The sequence below is a fragment of the Solanum dulcamara genome, chromosome 7, assembly GCF_947179165.1.
Source record: "Solanum dulcamara chromosome 7, daSolDulc1.2, whole genome shotgun sequence".
Taxonomy (NCBI): Eukaryota; Viridiplantae; Streptophyta; class Magnoliopsida; order Solanales; family Solanaceae; genus Solanum; species Solanum dulcamara.
Genome location: NC_077243.1, coordinates 48,100,281 through 48,112,089, shown reverse-complemented (window position 1 = coordinate 48,112,089; position 11,809 = coordinate 48,100,281). Strand labels below are relative to the sequence as shown.

At 40.4% G+C, this 11,809-nt stretch overlaps 1 pseudogene; it reads left to right on the top strand.

The window, feature by feature from the left end:
- Positions 1-8,302: 8,302 nt before the first annotated feature.
- LOC129897907 (5S ribosomal RNA) lies at positions 8,303-8,420 on the top strand (annotated as a pseudogene).
- The last annotated feature ends 3,389 nt before the right edge of the window (positions 8,421-11,809 follow it).

The following is an 11,809-nucleotide window of genomic DNA, read 5'->3' as shown; positions in this document are numbered from 1 at the left end:
TGTTAGTACCCAACCTCAACAACCTGAAAACAATAATAAAAATCCTTAGAGAAATCAGTTCCCTAATACAAAGGAACAGGTCCCTCACCCTGCCCCCTAAACAGTGATCCAAAACTTTGCGTCTAAGCTTAGATTAAACCAAGCTAAGAATGACACCCCTCTTGAACTATCTACTCTAATCTATACTACTAGACAAGGGTTACCAGCTGTGATATATGACAACGATGACTTCATGATTAAATTGGCTCAAAGATGCAAATATACTCTTATTGGGAAATTTAGTAACACCATGCCAAAGGTGGAAATCATAAGGAGAAGCTTCATCCTCTAAACACATCTTGTGGGAGGTGTTAAAATTGCCTATTTTAATGCAAGGCATGTATACATTGACCTTGACAATGAAATGGATTACACAACTGTGTGGACCAGGCAAAGGATGACCATTGAAGGGCAAGTTATGAGGATACAAACTTGGACACCAACCTTTAGGCCTGAGGAGGAAACTCCTATAGTTCTTGTGTGGGTAGCACTGCCAGAACTCCCATAGCATTGCTATGAAAAGGAGTTTGTTACTACACTATTGGCCCCTATTGGAAAAGTCCTCTTTATGGATGCTGCCTCTATCCAAAAGACAAGAGGAAGTACTGCCAAGGTGAGAGTTCAAATTAACCTTACCCAGGAGAGGCCTCATTATGTCTGGCTTGGCTATGATAAAAGAGATCTAACTATTGGAAGATGGCAAGAACTACTATATGAGAATGTCCCTGAATATTGAATATATTGCAAGCATCAGGGGCATATGGTGCATGTTTGCAACATAAGAAAAAGAGATGAAGAACAAAAGAACAGGAAAGAAGTAGAAAATGAAAAGAAAACCAAGAGACATGATGAGAAAGACAAAAGAGAACAAGTTCATCCACCACCTGCCAACCTACAGGTGCACAAAAATCCTTCAACAACCAAAGTACCACAACAGCCACAAAACACTATGACTAGCAAGGAGGACAATGGCTGGCAAACTTAAAGAAGAAAACAGAACAAAGGACCTACCAATATGCAGCAGTACCAGGACATCAGAACCACATGAGCACTACTCAAAGGTAATTATGTACCAGTATAACAAGTTAATGCTGATCCAGGTAAGAATGCTACTCCTACTACTACTTCCAATGTTCATATTGATCTTGTTATGCAAGATCAACCTACTAACCAAGGTGCAGGAGATACAAACAACCAAAGGAACTCAATAGTGAAGAGTTCATCAGTAAGGCAAGCAAGTACTACAACTCAGAGACAAGGTATTGACTTATCTCTCCCACAAACCCCTTCCCCTCATATTGGATGTACAAGTAATATCTTAACAGGTACTACTCAAAGGACCAATGTTACAAGGGACTCAGGTATTGACTCTACTAGCCCAATCCCCAGGATGCCCCCAATTTTTAATGCTGTTGATATTATTGATGCTGAAGTTGTTGGGGGCAGGATGGAAGTGAAAAGGAGGCACACTCTAACCTGCAAGAAGGGATAACCATAAGGGGAAGGGATTTGTCTCATGTTTTGCATGAGAACCAAAACACTGACCCTAGGAGTGACTCTAGATCCACTACAACCACTGAGCACAACAATATCAATGATCTAGCCCAGCCTGAAAATGCTAAAGGAAATGGTACTGCACAGGATTCTACTTTGCCAACTCCTAAAGGCTCTAGGGCTAAAGACTTGGGGTCACTTGCTAGCACCAGTGCCAAGTACTCTACTGCAAAGAGGAATAAGTTAAGTAAGAAAATGAGGGATGCTATCAAGAAGAAAATTGATGAAAAACATCATGCTGAGGGAGTTCCTAAGTTTTCTCACAACATGACTACGCAACAAACTCATCAGCCTTGCCAACAATTTATAATTGATGATGATCAAGTGGGAATAGATATCACTACCCTCCAAGCCCATTGCATTCTCACAACTCTCATTCAGTCAGCAGGTGTCAATACGGAAACACATACTAATATAGCCAAGGCCAACTATACTCTCAACACTGAGGTTGATGAATATCCAGTGTATGTATCTGAGAATGAAGAAGATAGTGATTATCAACTAATGACTGACTATGAGGATGAGGATGCTGTGAGTGAACAATTGATTAAGGCTTTCAGCCCATCCAGGGACAAGGTGTATGAAGATGAGGTCCAATAGGTTACTAAGTCCCAAGGATTCTCTGATGAATATAGGGTCACTCATTCTGAAGATGACGAAGACCATGACCATTGGAAAGAGGCACAACAAGAAGATAAGCTGGAGGCATTCAGATCCACAATGACAGCTTTAGTGCAGAGGGAAAGTCAGCAAGACAAGGAGGAGAATGATCCACCCTCTAAAAGTAAGCAAACAAAGAAAAAGACTAAGAAAAGTATCATCTGCAGTTTTGATAAGGTTGTTCTCAACAGCAACATCAACACTAGGTCCAAAGCTCACAAACCTTAATGATTAGTACAATTTGCTAGAATGCAAGGAGTATTAATACTCAAGGGGCCCTTGACAGGCTATAAAAGTTGAAAGATCTCCATAAGTTGTCTATTATAGCAGTGGTGGAACCATTCTCCAACAAATCCCAAATTGAATTCCACAGAATTCAGCTAGGTATGGATAATGTTATGTCCAACTCCAACAGCAAAATCTGGTTATTCTAGAACAAAGACATTGTATGCAATATTGTTGACCAGGATGAACAGCAAATGACTTGTGACATTACTCATGTGGATTATCCTAATAGCTACCTCATTACCTTTGTATATGCAAAATGCAAGGACTATATGAGAAGAGACTTATGGGATAAGATGCTTTAATTCTCCAGTAAGGAGAAACCTTGGTGCACCATTGGAGACTTCAATGTTATTATAGATGTTGAAGAAAAGATGGGGGGCCAGCCATACAATGTGACCAAGAGCTTTGAGTTTATTAGTGTGATAGAAGCTTGTGGACTCACTGATCTGGGGTTCTATGGGCAGAAGTTCACCTGGTGCAACAATAGAGACAAAGATGCTAGGATTTGGAAAGACTTGTCAGGGCCATGGTTAATGAATCTTTGTTAGAAGTCATGCCTGTAACAACTGTCAATCACTTGGCCTCCATAGGATCTGACCACTGTCCTCTACTACTTGAAAGCATGGCAAAACAAGGTACTATTATCAAGTATTTCAAATTTCTAAACTGCTGGACAGACAATGTTAATTTCCTTAGCACTATAAAAGCATGTTGGGACAATCCTGTTGAAGGAACTCCAATGAGAACCTTCCAACAAAAGCTGAAAAGAGTTTCTAATACTCTTAGTAAGTGGTCAAGAAATGAGTTTGGGGACATCTTTGCTTCAGTAAAAGAATATGAAGAGTAGGTAAGACAAGCTGAAGAAAAAATAATCAGTGACAATACTGAAGAGAATAGGTCCAAGCTACATCAGATCAATGCTGAATACATCAGATATCTAAAGATGGGGAAGGCTATCTTAAAGCAGAAAACTCAACTTCATTGATTCAAAGATGGAGATTCCAATACCAGCTATTTTCATGCTATTATCAGAGGAAGAAGAAGAAAGTTATTCATCCATCAGATTAGTGATGAACATGGCAATACTATTCAAGGTGAAGACAATATTGCAAGAGCATCCACAACACACTTTGAAAAAATATTCAGTGCAGAAGAGAGACTAATTAGGGAAGATGTTCTTAAATGCATTCCAAAGATGGTTACAGAGAAGCAGAATAAGAGCCTGCAATCCTTACCTACTATGGATGAGCTGAAGAAAGTTGTATTGTCTATGAGCCCTACATCAGCTGTTGGACCAGATGGAATGAATGGGAAATTCTTTCATTCATGTTGGGATATCATCTGTGAAGACCTACTGAGATTAGTCTAGTATTTCTTCAATGGACATGGTATTCCCAAGTTTATTTCTCATGCATGCTTAGCTCTACTTCCTAAGAATGAGCATCCTAACAGCCTCTCAGAATACAGGCCTATTTCTTTCAGCAATTTCACTAACAAGATTATTTCTAAGTTGATAAGCCTCAGAATTGCTCAATTATTGCCTCAGCTAATCTCAGATAATCAATCTGGATTTGTTAAAGGTAGGAGTATTTCTGAGAACATAATGTTAGCTCAAGAAATCATCCACAATATTAAGAGACCAAAGGTTTTACACCCCATACTTTGGTACCTTAGAACGCTTCTTAAGCTTTTTAAGTTCCTGGGAAGGCTACTAAGTTTCTTAAAAGTTATCATGCGCGGATACACTACGACACTATCAAACGACTCTAAGGGAGGGAGAATGTGATACCTCATAGTAGAGAAGGTTGGAGATGGAGTCATAAGAATCCGGAAGGAATTGGAGCCCAAGTAACGAGTCATAGGACTCGATTTAACTACGTAAGTTATAAATGTAAAAGTCTTATATACTTGAGCTACTGGAGGACATACCAAGCCTACATAGCACGGATTACATAGGCTCTTAAAATAAAATGAGATGACAAACCGACGAAAGGGAGCAAAAACTAGTTTCCGAACTTATGAAAGCAAAGCAAGCAGGTGACAAGCAGGCAGGTGACAAGCAAGTAGGTGACACACCTAGGTGGGACCCACACTGCCACATGGCAGCATGTGACTGGCCGAATAAGTTGAGGTGGCACACTAGGAGGCTGCCATGTGTCACCCTGGGGGGCTTCCACGTGGCACCTTCTAAAAAGGTGTATATATATGTATTATGTGACTCTTAACTTGTTCATTATCCAAAAATCAGCCAAGGAAGTTGAGAGAAAACGTGAGAGAAAGAGAGAAAGCTAGGCAGCCACGGATTGAAGAACCCGTTTTTAAAGAGGACTGCTGTTACTAATACTATCATAAATCCTTCTGTATAGCTCCGTTTCAAGTGATTCAAGATGTTTTGGAAAGATATTTCATAGGGATATAACTTTCGTTTAGCCTCTACAACCCAGCTTTTCTTTTATCAGCTCGAAAAAGGGTGATGAAGTATGGGGTAGGTGCTGCCCAGATTTCGTTTTGGAAATCCTACACAGACTGTTGTTGGTATTTTGGGCATATCTCTTTGTACAAAATTTCTGTAGGGATGATTCGAATTGGTATGCGACCTTGAGACACATGTATACAACTTTCCTTGAGTCCACAAATCCTGTTTCCATCAATTACCCCTTCGAAACTAAGAGACAATACGAGACAGTAAGCTGCGCAGAATTCACGTTTTGACAACTTTGGCGAGTTTTGGCCAATTTCGGGTAAGGTAAGGTTTCTCCTTTAAATTTGGAGTTTATGGTGTTTTTAATAAGGGTATTATATGTCGTTTAAGTTGATGGAAATGTAAAAACATGATAGAAATGTTTGACGTTAAAGACAATGTAAAATTGAAGTTGTCATAGTGGAATTGTAATCGAAATGAGGCGTTATGTGTGTGGAGGTTGATGCTGGTTGTGGGGTGCGTGTTTCAGGGTCTAAATATGTTCTAAATAAGGTGGGGGAGCTGCTGGTTTCATACACATGACCCTCCTCTCCGCACGATTAAAGGTTTTACGAAATAAAGGCTAAAGACCCTATTTTAATATCGTAATGTTAAGAAAGTTGTTTGGAGCCTATGTTGTATAATGTTGCCATGTTTTATGTGTATATGAGTTGCAGGTTATTGTTGTTGGTTGGCTGTAGTGATTAGGGATAGAATTGGGAATTCAGATAGGGCAAGCTATAGAGGAGATGCTGCCCGAATTCCGTTAACTTCTTAACTAGTTAATAAACTAGTCGAGACTAGTCGAGAAAGGAGAATAAGGAGTTGGTTCCTATGGGTGCTTGGTTGTGGATTTGGAAGCTGGAAAGTTGAAGGTTACTAATATTAGTATTATCTTCGTGTTAAATAGGTTCAGAGGACGACGAGACATGCCGGGCCAAAAGCAGTCGACCAGAGGTACATAAAGCTTTCTTTTGGCATGCTTTTGGCATAAGTATGTAAAGCTTATCTTCTTTTCTTTTGGCATGTCTTAGCCATAAGTGGTTGGTATATGTAATGTGGAGATAGTCCCATTCGTAGAATTCCGAGCATGATTCATTAATTTTATTCACTTCTTGATGTTAGAACTCCCGCGATGGGTTGAGTTATGGTCTTGTAAGCCTTTTACGTGATAGAAAAGTAATACACGTGAAACCTACCCCTCCCTCTTCCTTGAAATGGCTTAATGTAAGTGAAACGATGTACGATATGAGTTAGAGATAGTTCTATTTACAGGCTCTGGATATGACTCAGGACTTGTACTCACTCCTAAATGTTAAAGGCCTTAAAGTAGTTAAACTACGACCCTCGAGCCTTCTATAGGCTGAATAGTGATTGGATGTGTAAGCTCCTAAACCTGGGGGTTCTTGGGCATACTTTATGATAATGGTTGAGGGATATTTGATATGCTGATGAGTCCTACATGTATGTATATGCATATTACATTATATATGGATCGGGTCGTCGTTCCTCGGCGTTGTTATATGATATGCATGTATATGGATCGGGCCGTCGTACCTCGGCACTATTATGCATTATATGGATTGGGTCGTCGTACCTCGGAACTGTTATATGAGACACGGATCGGGCCATCGTTCCTCGGCATCATCATGATATACGGATCGGGCCATCGTACCTCAACATTATCATTATTATAACATGGTATATGGATCGGGCCGTCGTTCCTCGGCAGGTACTTGTGTTATACATGGATCGGACTGTACGTTCCACAGCGCTAAAAGCATACATATGCCTATCATGATAGATGATGTTTTTGTACCATCGAGCCCCTAGCGAGCCGGGTACAGGGTTGATGAGGGTAGACATGACTCTATTTTGTAAGACACAGGTATAGTGCTTTATTAACTGTTATACTTGTATCCTGCATCCCAATTTCAGTGTTGTCTGAATTATGATGTTGTATGCTGTATATACTCAGTACATATATCGTACTGACCCCCCTTTCGTCGGGGGGCTGCGTTTCATGCCCGCAGGTGCAGACACAGGTTTTGGGAGTTTACTAGCCCAGGATTCCACCCAGCAAGTTAAAAGAAGCTCCATTGATTCGGAGCTGAGTTTTGGTAGCAAACCTCTGATGTATATATTTATTTATTCAAAGGTATGGTGGGGGCCTTGTCCCGCCATACTATATCGTCACTACTCTTAGAGGTCTGTGGACATATATGTGGGTTGTATGTGTAAGTTTTGTTTAGCTGGGTCTGCATGATGTATTACAGGTATATGTTATGGAAGCCGTGTCGGCTTTTGTGCCCTTTCGTGTTATGACACAAATGAAAGAGGCTACAGGTACATAAAATGCTATGACCCATTGGGATTCTCCTGTACATGATTATATTATTTGCAAACCGGTTTTGACTACACCTGATTTATATGCATACAAGGGTCCAGGCTGGACTGCAGTCACGGCCTATGGGGCTGGGTCGTGACAGAAGTGGTATCAGAGCAGTTTGTCCTTGGAGTGTCTATAGACCGTGTCTAGTAGAGTTTTGTTTATCGGTGTGTTGCACGCCACATCTATAAAAAGGAGGCTACAAGACATTTAGGATGTTTCCTTTCTTTCATATTTAAGGTCGTGCGATAGAGCCAAGTCATAGGAAGTAAAATTCCTTATACTAACCTTTGATTTCAGATGAAAGACAACGTCGATAAAACAAAGTGACTGATGATATTGGAAGTTACAAAGCATGCAGGTAAGCCACGGCGCAAACGATGTGTGCCAGGTAAGGTATTGAAATACAATTGACATGTAAAGTTGAAAAATTGAAAGGAAGAGTAGACGAAAAGTCTAACAGGCGTAGTTTGAGTTGGACATACGAGATTAGTCCATCATTATATACTATTGTTGATATTGGGCACCCTGTGAGGCTGCAATATGACGTGATATGATACGTATATATGTATCCTTATGCGTGTTGGCCCTGTGAGGCACTGTTGGTATTTTTTTGCGTGCAGGTGTTGAGATAGTAAGAAATACAGAGGAAACTCTGTCCAAATTTTTCTGAAATAAAAAGAGAATGAGATACAGGGCTGTAGAATGTCTTGAAAGGTCGTTTCCACAATAATGATGTGAATATAACGAGGATCGTTATGAAAAAAAGTAGAGCCTAGTGAGAAAGTGGCTAAGGATAGGATATGGTTCATGTAATGAGAATATAAGGGTAACTTGGGCGGTGCAGCCTGTCCTACCGAATCAGCTGCTGGGTCATCGTCCTCTTTGGTAGTTACGTGCCCCACGGGGCAAGATGCGATCATACTAGCACTAACGCACCGAATTCCATCAGAACTCCGAAGTTAAGCGTGCTTGGGCAAGAGTAATATTGGGATGGGTGACCCCCTGGGAAGCCCTGTGTGGCTGTGATATGAGATAATATGCATGTATATATGCGTTGGCCTTACATGGCATTGTTGATATAAAGAAGCATTGTGGATACGTGACTCCACCGTGAAAGATGATAACACCCTTTGAGATAGGGGATGTAGCTTTGCAAAACAACTAGTGCATTGTGAATTCATTAAAAGGACAAGTGGTACCCACTGGGATAAGGCTAGGGCTATGAAAAAGCTTGGGATATCGAGCGTTGGAATATAAGTACTGCCTATTTGAGAATTGGAAACGGCTATAAGCCCTAGCTAATTATTGACCAAAATAAATGGAAAGTGGCTTCAAATAAATTGCTACGTGACTCGAGTACCAACAATTACACTGGATTAGCACCTCATGATTGTGTTAAGCTGTCGTACCTGGGAAACCAAAGGTATGGACAATATAAAGGAAGGCATAGTGTCACGACCCAACCCCGTAGGCCGCAACTGGGTTCCGACCTGGACCCTCTCATGCGTATTTATCAACTACACTTAAGTTGAACCGTGTGTGATGTGATACTATATACAAAAACCCCAATAGTTTAAAACTTTTTCATGTACATGTAGCCTCTTTCCTTTGTATCATATCATGAAAGGGCACGCGAGCCGACAAGGCTGCTATAATAAAAACATTCCCAACATATCGAATAGGCAACATCGAAACTAACTCACAAACAACCCACATATACATATGTCTACAGACCTCTAAGAATAGTAACAACAACATATGGCGGGACAAGACCCCCGCCGTACCCCTGAATGTACAAATATATACATTAAGTGACCAGCATCAAAATTTAGGCTCCAGAACAGTGAAGCACTTCCGACATAGCTGAGAGGAACTCCTATGCTGATGGATCTCTAGAATAAACATCTATACCTGCGGGCATGAAACGCAGCCCCCCGAGAAAAGGGGGGTCAGTACGATATATGTACTGAGTATGTAAAGCATAACACATCGTAACTGAGATCATAACTGAAATAGGGATGCAGGGGATAAGTATAACAATTAACAATTTACTCTATCTGCACCTTAGGACACGTGATCCTATACACCATCATATACTGTGCCCGGCCCTCTAGTGAACTCAGTGTCATTATCATTACTTCATAATCACAAATCATCGTGTCATAATGCATTTCATTTCATCATATCATCGTATACGGTATCATACCATCGTATACAGTATCATCTTATCATGTATATCATCGTATTATACCCGGTTCACTACGGGGCTCAGGGTCACAATGTATTGCTTTAATCTCATATGCATGCCTACATAAAGTATCCGGCCCTTTAGTGAGGGACTCGGTGAATGGAGTGGTGTACGTCTATAGCATACCATCATAATATACATATGTACCCGGCCCTCTAAGGAGGGACTCGAGTTTCCTTCCTTATTTCACCACATATACTATCATATTACTGCCGGCCCGGGACTCGATGAATAATCGTATCGTCATAACATATAACATATATCACACCTCACGTACGGCGTCGTCTCCTCGTGCGTGGAACTATACACATCCGGCCCAGGACGCGGTGAAAGAAGCAGTAACACTGTGCACGATAACATATCCCGGCCCATCATGGGACTCGAGGAAGGATGGGTTATAGTATGCACGAGTAGAGTAGTGAGAAACCATATGCAACTAAGTCATTATCTAAGACTCGATGAAACAGTCAAGTGAACCGTCACTTGAAGACTGGGGGAGTAATTATCCGAGGTATCCCTTTAGATGTCATTAGGGCTTATATCAGTTGGGGCTTCAGGGATCACAAACATGCATCAAAATAATGCCACATAATTCATGCAATCAGAAATATAGTCTATGCAATCAGAAACATAATTTATCTAGTCAAAGACTCAACTCATGCAATCAACGGCATTTATCATTTCAGAGCCTCTAAAAAGAGGAGCTGGTACCTCTACTTTCTATTCATTATATAGCAGGCTCGAGAATAGTAGTTTGACTACTTTCAGACTCTTAATGTTCAGGAGTGACTACAAGTCATGAGTTACAATTAGAGCTTATAAATGGAATTACCTCTAAACCTATATCATATACCATTTCACTTAAACTTAAGCCATTACAAAGGAAAGAAGAAATTGGCTTTACATGTACTAGTTTTCATCACATAGAAGACAAAAAGGCAATGACTCAGCTATTACAGAAGTTCTAATACCAAGAAGTAAACAAGAGTCTCGACTCATACTAAGGGCTTTACGAATGGATTGAATCCCAAATATCGTATACATATCATTCATAACTTATATCTAAGACATGCCAAAAGAAAAGAAGAATAGTTCTACATATCTATTCCAAAAACACGCCAAAGGAAAGCTTTACATACCTTGTATGGACTTCTCTTAATCACGTCCATATCGTTGTCCTCAAAACCTATTTAACATAGAAGTAATGTAAGTATTAACAACCTTGGACTTTCAGCAACTTAGACTACCCACGAGTATTCATAACATTCATCCCTTCGCTCGCCTTCTCGGCTAGTTCCTTAACTAGTTAGGATGTTAACGAAAATCGGGCAGCACCTCCCCTATAATGTGCCCTATACAAATTCCCAACCATGTCCTTAGCACCTGCAGCCAACAAAAAATGCAACCACCAACCCATACATATACATATTACGAGCAAAATTACACAATATAAACCCCCGACAATTAACTCGAAACTAAGATACCAAAACTAGAGTCTTTAATCTTTCTTTCGCGAATTCTTTAATTGCAAAGCGGAGGGTCATATGGCTGAAACCAGAAGCTACCACACCTCATTTAGATAAATTTTAGACCCTGCAACACGCCACAACACAACCAGCAGCATCCCCTAGGCGTACAACACCTTATTTCGACAATAACTTAACTATAGCGATTCCAAATTCGTTTATTCCGAAGGTGTGTAATACACCCTAATTTAACCTCATAAACTTCAAATTAAAGGGTAAGAACTTAGCTTTCCCAAAATTGACTAAAACTTGCCGAAATCGCACCTCAGATTTTATTTACGTGCTGAATCATTGTGGCAGCTTGCTGTCTGATTTTTGCTGCACAAAATCCTAATTTTATACTACTAATACTTCCATATCATTCTATTATACACTAATTAATTAATTTACGGAATGAAAATGGGACTTACCTATTTTGCTCCCAAAGTCGTTGCAATTTTCTCTCCTTAGCTTTAGGGTTTTTTTGTTCACGTTGCTGCTGGAAATTTTTATGAACAAGCTGAAGTTTGAGATACATATCACTTATATGGGTGGTCCCAAGGGGTTACACATGTCAGCCCATAAGGATTACACGTGTCAAGCCATGATTGGCCACCGTGTCATGCTGCCAATTAGGGGCTGCCACGTGGCAGCGGGGTCCA